The sequence below is a fragment of the Nilaparvata lugens genome, chromosome 6, assembly GCF_014356525.2.
Source record: "Nilaparvata lugens isolate BPH chromosome 6, ASM1435652v1, whole genome shotgun sequence".
Lineage (NCBI taxonomy): Eukaryota > Metazoa > Arthropoda > Insecta > Hemiptera > Delphacidae > Nilaparvata > Nilaparvata lugens.
In genome coordinates this window covers 47460159-47478723 of record NC_052509.1, presented here as the reverse complement: position 1 = coordinate 47478723, position 18565 = coordinate 47460159, and the positions used below count along the sequence as shown (strand labels likewise).

The 18565-nt window shown below is 34.3% G+C and overlaps 2 non-coding genes across 2 annotated transcripts; both read left to right on the top strand.

The window, feature by feature from the left end:
* The first annotated feature begins 1070 nt into the window (after positions 1-1070).
* On the top strand, positions 1071-1142 carry Trnah-gug. Its single transcript has one exon. It is a non-coding gene; the product is annotated as a tRNA-His (tRNA).
* Positions 1143-4724: 3582 nt separating this feature from the next.
* Positions 4725-4796, top strand: Trnah-gug. The gene has a single exon. It is a non-coding gene; the product is annotated as a tRNA-His (tRNA).
* The last annotated feature ends 13769 nt before the right edge of the window (positions 4797-18565 follow it).

Sequence of the window (18565 nt, the reverse complement as noted above, 5' to 3'; positions counted from 1 at the left end):
TTTAAATTTACTAATTTTTTGTTATACATTTCAACTCAGTAGGCTACCGTACTCATTGGAGATGAAGAGCTCTGAATGATTGAGGCTAATTTTGTTCGAAATGTTATCTTAAAAAAAGCTAGAGTGAATTTTTCTGTACAGTGACTGGATTTGGCGTAAATAGTTGAAAACTGGAAAATGAACCGAAAATACGATAATTTGGACAACTCCAATATCCAATTTCCTGTATTTAGCACAAGGAAATTTTGCATGAGAAAATTGGTTCTGGGTTCTCTGGGACTTCTCTTATATATCTGTTAGATCCAAAATCCAAATAATATATATTTAAGGATCAGAACTACAATATAAATTGCAAGCACACCCCCTTTTCAATGTCCGTATTGACTGAACTAATTTCCGGATGTACCGGACTACCAGACTAAAATTTATCATTTGAAGCTTATTAGGCCTACAGCACGATATAATTCAAATTCTATTAAGTTGAACCATTATGAAGTTATTTTTATTGCACCATTATACCAGTTATACACACACATCAATTTTTCCGTTCTTATGGAGTCTACCAGATTGAACAGAACTTGGCAAAAATATGAACACATTTTCATCTGTTTGCCAAGTTATATAATTTAGGGCCTAAATAAGTAGGCCTAGAATTTATAAGGACAGCAAAAAATCGTACTTCTAAAATACGATACGGTATGTGACTAACTTTGGATCCAAGATCCATTTTCCTTGGATGTTTTATTTTTCTTACTGTTGCAAAGTTAGTTGGTGAGCTATCAAAAAATAATCCACCGTGTCGCCTTTGTTGCCTATCTTCAAAAGGTTTTTTTTGTCCAATAGAAAATCAATCTTGTATGAAACAAGGAACGTGAACAGTTCCAATTATGTAAACAAGTGTCCGTATCAAAATTATCCGATGAAAAGTTGGAAAAATCAAAGTTTTACTTTTTCAGTGATCTGGAAATACCGCACCTAATCAGCGCTCTGAAGCGAAATTCGTAGGAAGCAGCGTATCTTATTGCCTATCTGGCTCCAAGTGCTGCTATTTCGGTTTGGTCTCTGTCAAGGCCGTGATCGTCTAGTGGTTAGGACCCTGCGTTGTGGCCGCAGTAACCCAGGTTCGAATCCTGGTCACGGCACAATTTTTTTGCTCTACGTACTACCACAGACTAATAATGCAATGGCATTTTTTCTCTATGATACAACTCCATTTGCATCTTTGTTAATTTACGGAAGAAGGAATAATGTATAAATCAGACGATAGTATTTTTAAGATATCGTCATCTTTATTAAAAATACTTTTTCACATTACTTGGTTAGGCTACATTATTATTTCAAGTTGCATGATTTTTATATTGAATAATATATACCAATTAAAGTTTCTTCAAGGAATAATTCCATTTATTTATGTGATTTATTGATTTAGCATTAGTCATTAAAATTATTATCGAAATGGTGTAATTTATTTCAAATAGAACAGCTCATCTACTGTACTGTTACGCTACTGTAATCACCAATTCAATTCAATTTTATTTTGCCAATTTATAAAACCGCATTGGCAATAAGAGAACTAAAAAATTCTCCAAGCAATTAGACAGATACAATATTTAATAAACTTTATAAAATTACTGTAGGAATGGGTTAACTACAATGAGCATGACTATATATTATATTGTAGTGCGATAGCAGAATTATGAGCTCAGATGAAACTGTTCAATGCAGCTCTTTGATTGATGTGTCAATTCATCGTTACTGACATCGGTTAGAGTTTATGACGTTTCAATCGATTATAATATTTTTCGATTTGCTGTGTGATTGCTTGGAATACAGGTGGAAGAGTTTGAACGATGCAGGATGATGTATTTGAAAATGGGAGTAGTGACAGTGATAAGGACGGGATTGTCTTTTCCATATACCTATATTTTTATTTATATAAGTATATATTATCGATATTATCTACATTATTCATGGATAGTATGCATTCGTGCACTGATCTCACCTATCCTTTTTGACAGCTCATGTTATGGGATATGGGAGACAGGGCGTTCATTTCGGATTTACAGCTCTTTTGACAGTTGTTATCCTATTATATTAAGCGAGCAATTTCTGTATTTATTTATTCATGTATGTCCAACGGATCTCGAAAACGGTTCTGACGATTTTCACGAAATTAGAAACAGTAGGTTTATGATATAAAAATTCGATTACACTTCTAGGTCTCATCCCTGGGAAAACTCGCTGGAGGACAAAAAAAGGGTAATAATTATCCATACTTGGAAAACAGCTGATAATATCGTCGTCTGTCGATAATGGAAGTGAGCGAGTGCATGTGTTTGGGACTGAGACAAAATTATTACTCAGCTGTTGAACTATTGCAATTTTGCAATCTATCAATCAGGTACTTAGTGCCGGTTGAACCAAAGCCGGTTAAATTTTAATCCTGATTAATTCCAGGAGAACCAATCAGTGAAGCCATATTTTTAAAATGGCCTTCTCTGATTTGGTTCACGTGAAATTAATCAGGATTAAAATTAAAATTTGAATTTTGGCTGTAGGACATGATTTTCTATTTTTGCGTGTGTTCCCCCTCCCACCTCTACTAAATTCAAAATAGGTACCTCAGGAATTCTGTTCAGAATTAATATTGTTAATTAACGTGATGTGTAGCTTTCTATCATTACTAGAAAAAATCCTAGTTGTATAGGGTAGGAGTGGTAGGTTTGCATAATTTTGAAAACTCCTTAAAAATACCCCTTTTTTGAAAACTTTTAGCTCCAGAATGAAGAATCCTAGAGTCCTGCACGACCACTCAATTTATTGGAAATTTTATTATCTTTAATATTCTAGAGAATGATTTTTCTCGGAAAGTTGAAGGCTCTCAAGATTTAATGAAAAACTTGAAAAAAGTCTGAAATTTTGGGGTTTTTTGGGAGTTTTGGGGGTGAATCCGCCCTCTGGCATGTCAGAAAATTTCAGATTAGAATTAAGCCCCCCAAAATACATATAGAACCGTCGATAAAAATTCTTTCGGGCTGTTTCCTGGAAAACGACCATTTGACTGGACTATTATACAAAACTGAAAAAATAATGAAGCATTACAATAATTATTACTTGATTACTGTGTGGTAAATAGGGTGAAAATTTGAAAGATTGAAATTGGCTTCATTTGATATTTTTGACAAAAGAAGTTTTATCTTCTGTCAAATTCACTAGAATTTGCGATGTTGTTTATAATTGCATTTTCATTTCAGAGACATTAATATCATCATGAAACGCCTTCGAAATTAAAATAATTATTAGATTAAAATGTACATTACAATTTAACTTAGCATTGTCCTTTTGAGAAAATTAGGTTGCAACAGCAAGGATACTCCAACACAGGACCATTGAAAATTAAAATTAAGCAAAGGGAATCAGAATATTAGTGGATGATGAAGTTATAATTTATTTTTGTCAAAGATTTACCTTCAAACTCATAGGCTTAAAATTACTAAAATTTCTGCATACAACATATTATCAATTGTATTTTTCATGCTTTATATAGAGTTACACTTTGCAAAATATAAAATTGTAAAGGTGGGAAAAAGTATTAAAACTACATTAGGATTTTTTAGCCATGATTCAAAATGTTGACATAAAATGTAAAAAAAATCGTGCCCCCCCCCAAAAATGTTGATGGCGCAAATTGCGCCATGCACCCCCCTTGTGGGCACCCCTGATTGAGGCTAATTTTGTTCGAAATGTTATCTTAAAAAAAGCTAGAGTGAATTTTTCTGTACAGTGACTGGATTTGGCGTAAATAGTTGAAAACTGGAAAATGAACCGAAAATACGATAATTTGGACAACTCCAATATCCAATTTCCTGTATTTAGCACAAGGAAATTTTGCATGAGAAAATTGGTTCTGGGTTCTCTGGGACTTCTCTTATATATCTGTTAGATCCAAAATCCAAATAATATATATTTAAGGATCAGAACTACAATATAAATTGCAAGCACACCCCCTTTTCAATGTCCGTATTGACTGAACTAATTTCCGGATGTACCGGACTACCAGACTAAAATTTATCATTTGAAGCTTATTAGGCCTACAGCACGATATAATTCAAATTCTATTAAGTTGAACCATTATGAAGTTATTTTTATTGCACTATTATACCAGTTATACACACACATCAATTTTTCCGTTCTTATGGAGTCTACCGTACCAGATTGAACAGAACTTGGCAAAAATATGAACACATTTTCATCTGTTTGCCAAGTTATATAATTTAGGGCCTAAATAAGTAGGCCTAGAATTTATAAGGACAGCAAAAAATCGTACTTCTAAAATACGATACGGTATGTGACTAACTTTGGATCCAAGATCCATTTTCCTTGGATGTTTTATTTTTCTTACTGTTGCAAAGTTAGTTGGTGAGCTATCAAAAAATAATCCACCGTGTTGCCTTTGTTGCCTATCTTCAAAAGTTTTTTTTGTCCAATAGAAAATCAATCTTGTATGAAACAAGGAACGTGAACAGTTCCAATTATGTAAACAAGTGTCCGTATCAAAATTATCCGATGAAAAGTTGGAAAAATCAAAGTTTTACTTTTTCAGTGATCTGGAAATACCGCACCTAATCAGCGCTCTGAAGCGAAATTCGTAGGAAGCAGCGTATCTTATTGCCTAATGCCTATCTGGCTCCAAGTGCTGCTATTTCGGTTTGGTCTCTGTCAAGGCCGTGATCGTCTAGTGGTTAGGACCCTGCGTTGTGGCCGCAGTAACCCAGGTTCGAATCCTGGTCACGGCACAATTTTTTTGCTCTACGTACTACCACAGACTAATAATGCAATGGCATTTTTTCTCTATGATACAACTCCATTTGCATCTTTGTTAATTTACGGAAGAAGGAATAATGTATAAATCAGACGATAGTATTTTTAAGATATCGTCGTCTTTATTAAAAATACTTTTTCACATTACTTGGTTAGACTACATTATTATTTCAAGTTGCATGATTTTTATATTGAATAATATATACCAATTAAAGTTTCTTCAATGAATAATTCCATTTATTTATGTGATTTATTGATTTAGCATTAGTCATTAAAATTATTATCGAAATAGTGTAATTTATTTCAAATAGAACAGCTCATCTACTGTACTGTTACGCTACTGTAATCACCAATTCAATTCAATTTTATTTTGCCAATTTATAAAACCGCATTGGCAATAAGAGAACTAAAAAATTCTCCAAGCAATTAGACAGATACAATATTTAATAAACTTTATAAAATTACTGTAGGAATGGGTTAACTACAATGAGCATGACTATATATTATATTGTAGTGCGATAGCAGAATTATGAGCTCAGATGAAACTGTTCAATGCAGCTCTTTGATTGATGTGTCAATTCATCGTTACTGACATCGGTTAGAGTTTATGACGTTTCAATCGATTATAATATTTTTCGATTTGCTGTGTGATTGCTTGGAATACAGGTGGAAGAGTTTGAACGATGCAGGATGATGTATTTGAAAATGGGAGTAGTGACAGTGATAAGGACGGGATTGTCTTTTCCATATACCTATATTTTTATTTATATAAGTATATATTATCGATATTATCTACATTATTCATGGATAGTATGCATTCGTGCACTGATCTCACCTATCCTTTTTGACAGCTCATGTTATGGGATATGGGAGACAGGGCGTTCATTTCGGATTTACAGCTCTTTTGACAGTTGTTATCCTATTATATTAAGCGAGCAATTTCTGTATTTATTTATTCATGTATGTCCAACGGATCTCGAAAACGGTTCTGACGATTTTCACGAAATTAGAAACAGTAGGTTTATGATATAAAAATTCGATTACACTTCTAGGTCTCATCCCTGGGAAAACTCGCTGGAGGACAAAAAAGGGGTAATAGTTATCCATACTTGGAAAACAGCTGATAATATCGTCGTCTGTCGATAATGGAAGTGAGCGAGTGCATGTGTTTGGGACTGAGACAAAATTATTACTCAGCTGTTGAACTATTGCAATTTTGCAATCTATCAATCAGGTACTTAGTGCCGGTTGAACCAAAGCCGGTTAAATTTTAATCCTGATTAATTCCAGGAGAACCAATCAGTGAAGCCATATTTTTAAAATGGCCTTCTCTGATTTGGTTCACGTGAAATTAATCAGGATTAAAATTTAACTGGCTTTTGTGCAACCGGGCCTTTGTGAGAGCGATTTTTGCATTCTACTGGGAATCTCAATCTCAATCTACTGTGATTAGATAGAACCTTCCTGTATGAACTATGAACCTTTATAATAATGATTTGTATTTTATATTTCATATTATTTATCATTTTTGTACTTGCTGTATTGTGGAATAAAGAAGATTCTTGATTGATTGATTGATAATAATAGGCTAATAAAGTTTGACAATAGCCTATAATTACCAAGTTCTAAAGTTAGACAATAGCCTAGAATTACCATGTTCCAAAGTTTGACAATAGCCTAGAATTACCTTGTTGAGCACAAAATGTATGTGTTGTTATTGTACGAGTAAAGTTCAATCAGGTTGAATTGAGGGTTTCAACTTTATAACACATAATTAAATTAGCTACCCGTACTGAAAAATAACCATTCCACTATGTTTAGCATGGATAATACAAAAGGAAAAGTAGTATCTTTCCAACGCCAATTTTGTTTTAAAAATCAGACTATAGAACTATTCATCATAAATCAGCTGTCGAGTGGGTTATGAATTGCATCAGGACTTTCTATATAACGGACCTGCGCATACGAAGAAATGGCCGCCGTATGTGGTGGCCGGCATTAATATTTTAAACAGGAACTAGACGAACTGAGATTTCGTCAAACTGAGACGCTCTCTAACAGCTGATTAGTGATTTTTTCAGTAGGAATTTCTATAAGACCACCACATACGGCGGCCATTTTTTTCTAGGCTCAGGACCGCTAAAACCTGATTGCATGCAATGACGCATCCGATTAATATCTCAATGTAACTTGGTAAGAAATCAGCTGTCGTGTGGACTATCGAATGCATACAATGACGCATGCAATTAATAACTCAAAGTAACATAGTATTTTTTCTCTCGACCTTTCTCTGCTTTCAAGTCAGGCTGACCTGTTGCTAGTATATCTTTTGAAGGAGATTGGCTTTGCATGTTAGCATTTTTGATACACAGCCATTAGCCGTTTACTCATCGATATCTCGCCGACACGACATAGAGACAGGATTTACTCTGATGGGCAGTATAAGAGGAGGATTTGGTTTATAACTGCGCGAGGTCTACTGTTCATAGAACTACTAGTTATCAAGTAGTATCTGTCTTATACGTAAAAACCACTAATATACGTTTCTTCTGAATCTCTAACCCAATGATTATCCAGAATTCACCAAGTTCTCACAAGTTTGAGAAAAATGTGAAAGTATTGTCATTCAATAAAAAATATTGTTCAGAATTTCGAGAACTTTAAGTGAAATTTTTCCAAAATGATTAAAGATATTTTTGTTCTGAGAATATTTGAATTTCTAAAGATAGTACGAATATTGTATATTGGTGATCACCGTAACTATTCCACTGAGAGCCAAGTGGCTTTCTAATTAGAGGAATCAGTTGGCGAAAGCTGGAATTGCATGTATAATACCTATTATTTGGAGATGTGTGAATATCACTTGCTTCCCCCATTGTTACAGACGGTGAATTGGCGGTTGCCCAACTTGAGCAGGGTACAACTTACCCTCACAAATAACAAAGATATTGGCTAAGGGCTGAATGGGATCGAAATGGAGCACAAAGGAGTTGAATGCCGGTCTTGTTCGCTATTCCATGTCGAGGTAAGAAAATTGGTCCCTGCCAAACCTAAGTCTGCTCATTGAATCAGAGCAGCTGTAGATGCTCATTGTTTTCAAGTCATTTCAAAAGTAACCAGACCTCGATAATGTTTATTATTGCCATAACTTTTCACAATAATTATTGTGTTATCACATTTTTTTATAATCCAGTACTTAATCCTGTACAATCGTGTATCTGAGTGTACTCCAGCATATTGCTATAATTTCATCAACTAATCATTAAAATGAGTACAGTATTCCATGATTGTAGACAAGGAGATTACATTCATGTACTATCTATCATCTCTATTCTTCGTGATAATGCTTGAACAAGAACAATATTCACAAAATTTCTAACTAGTCCGGGCGCAAATGTCATTCAGTGGTCATTTTTGAGTAACAACCGTGGAAGATGTCTCAATTTCCTCGTTAGGTCAAGCATAATAAGGATCGTGATGATGATAAGTCGAAATCACAGGCAAACACCTCGGAAACAAGGTGGCCCCCAAAATTTTCAGGGATTTGCTATATCGCTTGTATTTCAATAACCGTTCAGGATATTCAACCGTTTTTTTAGACGAAAAGATTTTAATAATCTTCCTCTACAATTTATTATTCATAAAATTCTCCTCTAAAACGCAAACTCCACTCATTCTATTCACATGTTGGAACCTTTAATTTGTAATTAAAAGGTATTAGTGATTCTATAACTAACAAATAGCCCTGTCCTGTTGAAATAAATGAATTGTATCTAAATTTGTTATCCTCAGTTTATTGTGTTCACGCTTTTAGAGTCGTAATTCTATAGTGTATATTTTTCGCCCTACTCCACATTGACTATGTCCACATATTATAAAATACAACATCAATCAATCGATTAATTTATTCCACAAACGAACATAATATGAAATAACAAAGACAAAATATGAAAATGTGAAATAAAAATGGACAACCCTAGGCATAAGCCCAAGTAGGGGTTACTACTCCTAATAAAACCAATAATAGTACTCAGAGGAGTATAACCGCTCCGCTCTATAAATAAATTTAGCATCATAATTTGAAACCTAAAAGAGAATACAATTTATTCTGCTACGGTAGGCTATCAGATAAAAACAAGCGTGTAATAATCACAGCATGATTAATATTAAAAAGGTATACAGAGATTGAAACCAAAATAGATAGTACAAGGTGCGGCAGTCAATCGGGCGATTTTAAAAGCGTTATCAAGAGTGAATGATTAGATTTATTGTCATGAAACATACAAAAACACAGAGTAAAGATGGTAGCATTTAGTTTACAAACTCAAAAAACTAAAAAAATAGAAAAGAAAAGTCTTATTTTCGAAAAATAACATCTGTCAGATGTCCACCATTCCTATGTATGCACTCAGTAAGTCTTCTGCTAACATCGCACATACACGTTGCAGCATCTCCACTACAATTTGTTCAATTTCATTCTGAATTCGATTTTTCAACTCCTGAATTATGTGTGGTGCTGGAGACATAAACACTTTTCCTTTTAAGTAGCCCCACAGGAAAAAATCGCAGGCTGAAAGATCGGGGGATCTGGCCGGCCATCCGATATCCCCATGTCTCGAGATTACATGATTGGGAAACATGTTCCTTACAGTTGCCATGGACTTTCTTGCAGTGTGACTGGTAGCCCCATCTTGTTGGAAGAACGTGTCTTCGTTCACAGGAAGATGAGCAATTGCAGGAGCTAAGAAATTCTGCAACATTTGGACATAGTGTTCCCCTGTCACAGTTACAGCCCTTTCCCTCTCATCTTCAAAGTAGTGGGGACCAATAATTGCAAAAGAGGATATCGCACACCATACAGTAACTTTCAAGCTATGGAGTGGTTTCTCGTGGATTTCGTACGGGTTTGCGTCTGACCAATAGCGGAAATTTTGCTTGTTAACGTATCCTGACAAAAGGAAATGTGCTTCGTCGCTTATCAGTAAGTTGTTAATAAGATTCTGGTTTCCATTAATCAACTGCAGAAGTGTCTCACAAAATTGAAGTCTGTTTCCATGGTCTTGGTCCTGTAATGCATGAACAATTTGAATTTTGTACGCATGGAAATGAAGATCTTGATGTAAGATTCGTCGAACGCTGCGGTCTGAAAGCCCAAGTGCCACAGAATGACGACGCGCTGAGCGGCGTGGACTCCGTTCAAAGGCCTCTCTAACTACCGCTATGTTCTCTGGTGTACGCACTTTTTTGCACTACCACCTCTCTTCTTCACTGTAGAACCAGTTGCCTCAAAGTTACGAACCCAGGTCTTTATGGCATTGGCTGATGGAACAGCATTATTACGATGAATCTCGAACTCTCTTCTAAATTCACGCTGAGCGATCACATAGCTGTCCCCGTTTTTATAAAATGCTTTTACGGCATAAGCACGCAGTGCTCCTGTCCACTGCTCCATTGCTACTAAAATGCTTTAAAGTTTTCTACACGATGGGCGAAGCATCGTTCTCCCCACTCCAGCCAAACGAACACAAGCGCTGTTGCAAAATCGCCCGATTGACTGCCGAACCTTGCGTATAATAGGCTAGGCCTAATCCATACTGGACTAAAAATAGCATACCTGAATTGATTAATAATTTGAGATTTGATAATAATTGATGGAATTTCTTATTTAAGAATATCATCTTCCAATTCTTAGAAATAATTTACAGTCATTAACACTAAGCAAATAAGTTTTTTTTTATTTCAGAAATGAATGTGGAAGATCCAGGCAATTGAGATCTTTTGAGACTAAACTGAACAATCTTGGAAAATTAAAATAATATACATTTTTGAATAGAATTTTGTGATGATTCTAAGATACTATAAACTTGTAGTTCTGTGAACAGTAGACCTCGCGCAGTTATAAACCACAGCCTCCTCTTATGCTGTTCATCAGAGTAAATCCTGTCTGTATGTCGTGTCGGCGAGATATCGGTGTGAAAACGGCTAATGGCTGTTGGGGTTGGTGTATCAGAAATTTTAACATCAGAAGCTAATCTTCTACAAGACATACTGGCAACAGGTCAGCCAGAGTTGGAAGCAGAGAAAGGTCGAGAGACAATACTATGTTATTTTAGTTATTAATTGCATGGAATCAATAGTACATTAAATAGTGCATACAAATTGCATGCAATTAATATTCCACACAACACCAGATTTTTTACCAAGTTACATTGAGATATTGATTGTATGCAATGACGCATGCAATTAATAATCCACTCAACAGCTGATTTATGATAAATAATTCTATAGTCTGATTTCTACGGTAATATTGGCGTTAGAAGGAGACTTCTTTTCCTTTTGTATTATCCTTAAAATGCAAATTTTTAAAGAACCTAATATACGACGTCGCGAAATTCAAAAAGGAACATAGCTGTCAAATTTCATGAAAATCTATTGCCGCGTTTCGCTGTAAATGCGAAACATAAATATAAACATAAAGAGAAATGCAAAACCGTTGACTTGAATCTTAGACCTCACTTTGCTCGGTCAATGAATCCAGATCAAGCAGTTTTCATTCAGCTTTTCAGTACATAGTCGAATAGTGTGAGACAGCAAACATCAAGTCGAGATCGATGATACGGTGTGTTCTTTTTGTAGAATTCATAATTTTGCAGTAGGTGAGTTGTGCATCATCACGTGACTCGAGGTAGCAAAAAATGGCATGCCTTTGACTGGCATTTTTCGAGTGGCGCGCTAGAAGTTTTCCTCTTAGCTTGTTAATGAAAGGAATTCTTCCGCTTTCTGGGATCAACTTGTCCTGCTGTTCTGTCAACATAGTAAAAACAGTTGCGAGTCCTTCTCTGCTATTTCGTGAACTCTGCCATGCTTCACTCACTCACTCTTTACATTCATTTTATGCTTCTTGTTTCTAATTAAAAATACAAAACTTTTCTCTTTTGCACTGATATTTTGACAAGCTGGGTTCTAGGTACGGTTGTGCTTTTTTATTCAGTGGAAATAAATAATGTATTCCACAATGGAATGCACTGAGGGGTGCATAGTTGTCATTATACGGTGGATGAGTCGGTACACAGTATAGAGTGGCAAAGTTTACAGAAGTGAGTTTTTCATGACAGGAACAAGCTGCTTACAATATTTGAACTCGTAAAATTCTTTAGAGGTTTGGCATGACTATTCTATAGTTGACCTATACATGAAAATTTTTTAATACGAGGATAAGATGAGATATTTGACTATTTGAGATTTCATTATAGTAACCATTTTCTCAAGAATATTACGAAGCTCCTGCAATTTTCCCAGAAATGAGACTCATGTCAGTTGATAGTGCTCATAAATAGCTATCCATGGTATAAATTTGAAGAAAATCGTTAGAGCAGTTTTCGAGAAAACCGTGAAAAACATGGTTTTTAGTCACTCTTCGCCATTTTTCCGCCATCTTGATTTGAATTTTATTGAATTTCTTATTTTCGGATCCTCATGGTGTAAGGACCTTAAGTTTAAAATTTCAAGTCAATCGGTTGATTAGGAATGGAGTTATCTTGTTCAAAGACATACACACATACACACTGTAAAGCCGTATTTGACTTACATGTGGACAGCTGGCAGTAGTCGGTAGAGCAAATGAGATTTTAATATTTTTTATATTTTTGCGCCTGCTGAAATAAAAATAACATAATATAGTTCTTACTAGCTCTTCAAGGAGCTTATAATTATAAAATTCTGCTATCAATTGCTGCAAACTGCTGCCGCTTTATCAATCTGCAATTCTTACCGCTGCTCTGCTTGATTACACAATTATAGATGCTGAAGATATAGATAAATATGAGGGTTCTAAATATTGGACAAGACAATATGGTACCGACACCAATCCAACTCGCTACCATCTGAGAAAGGGATCAGCAGTATGAGAATACCAAGTGTGACGAAGACGGTATTTGGTTAGAATTCCTTATACCCTCTATTGATTTGTAGCACTGCTTCAACTTAATTCTACGACCCTGTGTTTCAGTCAATTCGATTTCAGTAATTATGTTGAACCATTTAAATAAATCTTGAGAACATAATATTTCTGAAGATTTAACACATTCCATGAAGAATATTGTTGGTTGTCAATTTTATTAATTTGTCAATAACGATAAAATATGCTAGTATAGGATTGGTCATGCATGAAGACAGGATTATAAATGAAAGGTACATCATTCAACAAATAAAATATATAATTTACACAAATATATATCTAACGAGCAATAATAGAATATGAAACGATAAATATAAAAACAATATGAGAAAGTATGCAAGAAAGCAAATATCACAGATAGCTCACTAAAAAATCTTAAGCCGTTCTCCAGGTGACAAATGATTTTGTCGGAGAAGGCTTAGTTGTTGAAATTGTGCTAGGCCCTGAGGTCTGCGGATTTGAATCTTTTCAATAATGTGATCCTAATTCTAGTGGTTTGAGTGTCTAGGAAATAAAAACTTAGATATGCGGTTGACTGACTGCTCTTATAATAATGAAATTAATATAGAAAATATTACAAAACACACCTTTACATGAATGATCAAATAATAAATCCGTCTTTAAGAGACCAACACAATATGTCTTTAAGAGACCAAATACTCATGTCTTTAAGAGACCAAATTTACGGGGGGCACATCTGATATTGTAGTGAGGGGTATCAAGTACTTATCTAAGATCTGTCGTCCTCGAGTCCGGTGTCCAAAGGGTGATGGATGAGGATGAAGGGTGATGGCCTCCAGGCATCGGGCTAGTGGCGTCAGATTGAAGATCGTCTTTCAGCCCCGCACGGCAAGGTCAGATGTCCGATATCACCGGCCATCTCAGTCGGGGAATTCGGAAGCCCTCGTTCGACAGCAAGGCATATTTACAGCTCGATCCTCGAATGAGTATTCAAGAATACACATACACAAACAAAAAAACCTACAACACAAGTCACAACTACTTAGTAATGCTAGAATAAATAACATACTAAATATTGCATTCAATGAATGATTTCTCATGAAACCATCTAAAGAATACAATATATACAATTCACATTAAAAATTAAATTAACATCAGAAGAAAAATTATAGGTTTTAATTGTAGAATTTGAAATCTAAGTTACAGAGTTGCAGTTGATGTACAACCAGTGAGTATTTCAAACTTTACTCACAATTACAAAATGCCAGATATATAAATGACTGTACCAATAAAATAAAGAGTAGGAAGATACTCCATTCAGTATAACTTTCTTGTACATTAGGATATCGTCATAATTCTCAGATGTAAGACTGCAAAATTGAGTAAAATTTGATCATAGAATAATTGATTAATCCATTAAAAATAAAGATAACGAAAAATCGTTCAATCAGGGGTTGTTACCTGATACATACAAGTAAAATTATCAAAATAAAGACAATACAACAATACTATAAAATATTCATTACTCACCCTTAAATGGGTTTTCGACTGTTACTAATCCATAGCCTACAATAATAATAAAGTGCAGCAGTCAACCGCTCTGAATTAAATAAAATACTTCATAAATAAGTTATTGAATAAAAGATAAGCGATTAAAAACTGATGGAATACATGATTCCCTATTATATAATTTTAGTCTCCAGGAGAGAACAATAAGCAAGATGAGTATGTCATGATTCAAACAGACAAAGATATAATCTAGCTCAAAAACATGTCTGTACTCTACAGAATCTAAAAGAGGTCTCCTGTTCAGGTCTCCAAGTTGACCGAATCAGGCTCAAAAAATAGGTATCAGGGCTAGCAATATTATACATTGAAAATACCAAATTACAAAGGACGGGGTGGGGACGACAATAATTTCCCTCAATAGAATGAGAAAGGAATAAAACTAACAATGACAGAATACAGGAAAATTCCCTCAATCAAAGTAGAAGACTCTGCAATAGAATGGACGTTCAACTGATTTTTTATTATGATTTTGCATCTACAACAATTCTAAGTACTGAAGGAAAGCGTTGGAAAACAATAGAGGAAATATTAGAATTTAATTACCTAATGCGCGGAATGACATCATGAAACTACTTCGATACCGTGAGAACCACAATGTTAATCTAGCACTCTAATAAAATTTTATCTTGAAAAGTTATAATTTTGAAAAAAAAAATTCGGCACAATCTTACTATTCTTCATATCATCGATTAATAAATCTCGTATTTTTCCAGCATATATTATATATATTTATATGGCTCAATCTGTCGACTTGCTTTCGCTTGTCAAATGAAATTCATAATTCTGTATTCCAACAATATCAAAAATTAAATATTTTTAAGTCTCAGGGTTTGAGTTCGGCCGTCAGTGGAGTTTAGATAAAATAAATTCAATTATCTTAGGAACTTTGAGCTTCTGGTAATTCTTTCATATATTACTGATATTAAAAAATATTAAATGAGCATATAGAGTTGATTGAATATCGATAAATATTCGTTCTGTGAATACTTGAACATTTGTTCTCATCAATGTTCTTAATAAGACTTTCCCTTATTTTTAATTAGTAAGTCTAAATAAAGCTTGATTTTTAATTATGACCCTCAACGAGCTAGCTTTATTTATATTCACAAATTCGTGGCACTGAGGATCCTCTAAATATTTATAACTCAAGTGCGAATATTTTCCCCAAATTTAAAGATGTGGCATGGATTCCACCTCGTGTGTCCTGTGCCTTATTTCTGGTGGGTTGATGTTGTCCTCTCCAGTGGGGGAATAATTAATTCAATAACTGTTGTCATACAATGACTTCACTGAGTTATGATAATTTAATTTAATTATAGTTCAAATTTTAAACTTGATATGAATTACTTTAAAATAAGGGTTCAGTCCATGGATCTCAAATTTTGCTGGTGACTCTAGTGACCCCTGGCAAGCAAGTGAAAATATCTTGCTTTTGCATTTTCTTACATTACTTCCTTTTTCTGAATTTGCATAGTAATTAATTGCATAGTTGCTACTATTGGTGGATTTCAACAAGTCTCCAATGACGTAATTTGTCTCTATTGAATAGTTCGCAATACAAAGATATAATACTCAATTATACATAAATATTTTTACACTTAAATCTGATCCCATGCTAGTTACAATTATACATAAATTTTACAATAATTGTATATTTTTATAATTTAAAAAAGACCACGTGGTGACTTTTTGAAATATATATTTTTAGCGCCTACTAAATACTGGATTCTGATTGGTACATCACCAGTTTTTTGTACAAAATGTGCTATTGTATTACTGCGCTTAATAAAACTAGATCCCATTTCCTTTTCATTTTTATTATATTTTTATAAGCTTGTCTGCTCCTATATACACAATAAATATTTTTATATGTTTTCAAACGTTTATGTCCCTTATTTAGCATGCTAAGGTGTGTATAGATTTATGCGCCGCGAACATGAGCAGTTCACTTTTAATCAGCTGATGCCAAGCTTTTTATATCTGTATCTTACCGTTCCTGTAAAAATACAGATATAATCAGCTGATTAAAAGTGAATTGCTCATGTTCGCGGCGCGTATATCTGTACGCACCTCTAGAATTTACAAAACCCCTTTGTCCTCGCTTTATTGGGTACTGTATACTTGCAATAACTTTGCTGGAATGTATCTGACTGGATTTCAGATGTACAGCTTGACCGCTGTTGATGTTGCCGACGAGCTCTATTACCAAATTACCTAACCTCAATACTTTGTTATTGTTTTTATTTAATAATTAAAAAATGAATTCAATTTTTGTATTGTTGCAAATAATCATAGCCTTTAGAGTCATTATTATCTTATCTCTATTATTTGACTTATAATATAACTGATGATAAAAGTTTCTGGTTTCTTCCCACCTAATAATTCATTTTAACAAATGAATTTGATGTGTGCCAAAATGCACCGTTATAACACATACATACACACACAGACCAATACCCAAAAATCATGTTTTTGGACTCAGGGGACCTTGAAACGTATAGAAAACTTGAAATTAGGGTACCTTAATTTTTTTGGAAAGCAATACTTTCCTTACCTATGGTAATAGGGCAAGGAAATTAAAAAGTAAACAGGAACAGCTGGCTTGTAATCACAGTTCTCCGCCGACAGCGCTATCTGTCGGCAAAAGTTGTAACAACAATGACCACCACAACTACAGCTATGATGAAGTTCCCGTTTTAAATTTGATTAGTTAATGAGGAATATTCGTTGGCTGGTATTTTGAATAGCATGGAATATAAAATAATATACATTTTTATAATATAGTGATATGAAGTTTGTAATAATTTTAGCATACAAACATATTTTTCATGTGTTGATCAAATCTGGTTGAATTATTGAATTTAGTTGGCTCAATGACTGACTACTCTATATGCTCCCTCATCTGAGCTTAGACCTTTACAATGTAAGTTTTTAAAATAGAGTTGCTTCCCATGTTATTTAAATGGAGTCACTCTTCCTCCCTTGGGAGTTTTTCTGTTTTTTACTACCGAGAGCGAAAAAGTGACACTCTAATATTATGTTTCAGGGGGTAAAGTAAGTACTTTAGACAGTAGGTGGAGGAAAAATATTCTATTTATTATTCCTGTTGCATGATGAGGTACTAGCTAATACTTCAAAACAAGTTTATTCTAACAACCAGTTGACTTCTGATATAATTAGTTTTTATTTTATCATGCAATAGTCCCTTACGGAGTTTTCAATAATGGGTCGATTGAATAAAAGCTAGCAATTCTAGAATTATAGCAATACTAGAATTCGAGTCATTCGCTTGCGAATTCAAGCAAATAATGTCTATAAAACTAGCACTACTTGATTATTATTCAACTAAATTTTAGCAATAGAACTGGAGTAGTTCCTATTCACTAGATTCTAGCAATTATTCATTCGACCCATTAGCTATACTGTATCACGGTATATAGAAGAAGATATATTTTCATCTAAATACCGTGTACTGTACTATGTTTTTCAGAATACGAACTAAGGTACTATCTTGTTTTTTAATTTTTTTCATTCATTAATACAAGCTAGTTTTGACTTTTGACTCATGTTCGTGAATGAGCCCGGGACACACCTGTCATACAGCGTACCGATCCCAATCCGATCCGATCTCGAATGACAACGGCATAGAATGGGTGCATGGTGCATGCCACACATGTCAGTCATGTGATCTGCCTTACCACCACCACTCCTCCACCCCACAGAAAAGTCAGACATGAGAAGGATCGGAAAGCTGCATGACAGATCTGATGTGATCAGGTCTAATATTTGTATGTAGGAATCTTGCATTGAGTTATAGATAGCGGCAAGAGCACTATCAATCTTTTGACATTTATCTGTGAAGAATCATATCCAATGAGCTGAGAAAGACAGATTCACAGGTATTCATACTACTAAATTGTTATCAACAAATAACTTGTTTCTAAATTATGGGAAAGTAAGAATAGTCAACATTCTACATTTTTTTATAGTCGAGTATCTAAACAGACTACACAAAATGAGAAGAACAAACTTTGCTTCATACAGTTTGTTATAACAGCTAGCGGAGTCAACGTGATATATTTGATTTCAAAATATTCATATGATGTGAATAGGGTTCATAATAATCAAATGAAAACGACAGAGAAGAGATGTGAAATGGGTTGATAAATTTGAATAGAATTGAATTGGGTCGAGAGAACAGCTGCTATCTAAATTCTACTCGATTGTTTACTGCTGGTGTAAAGTGTTCTATTTTAT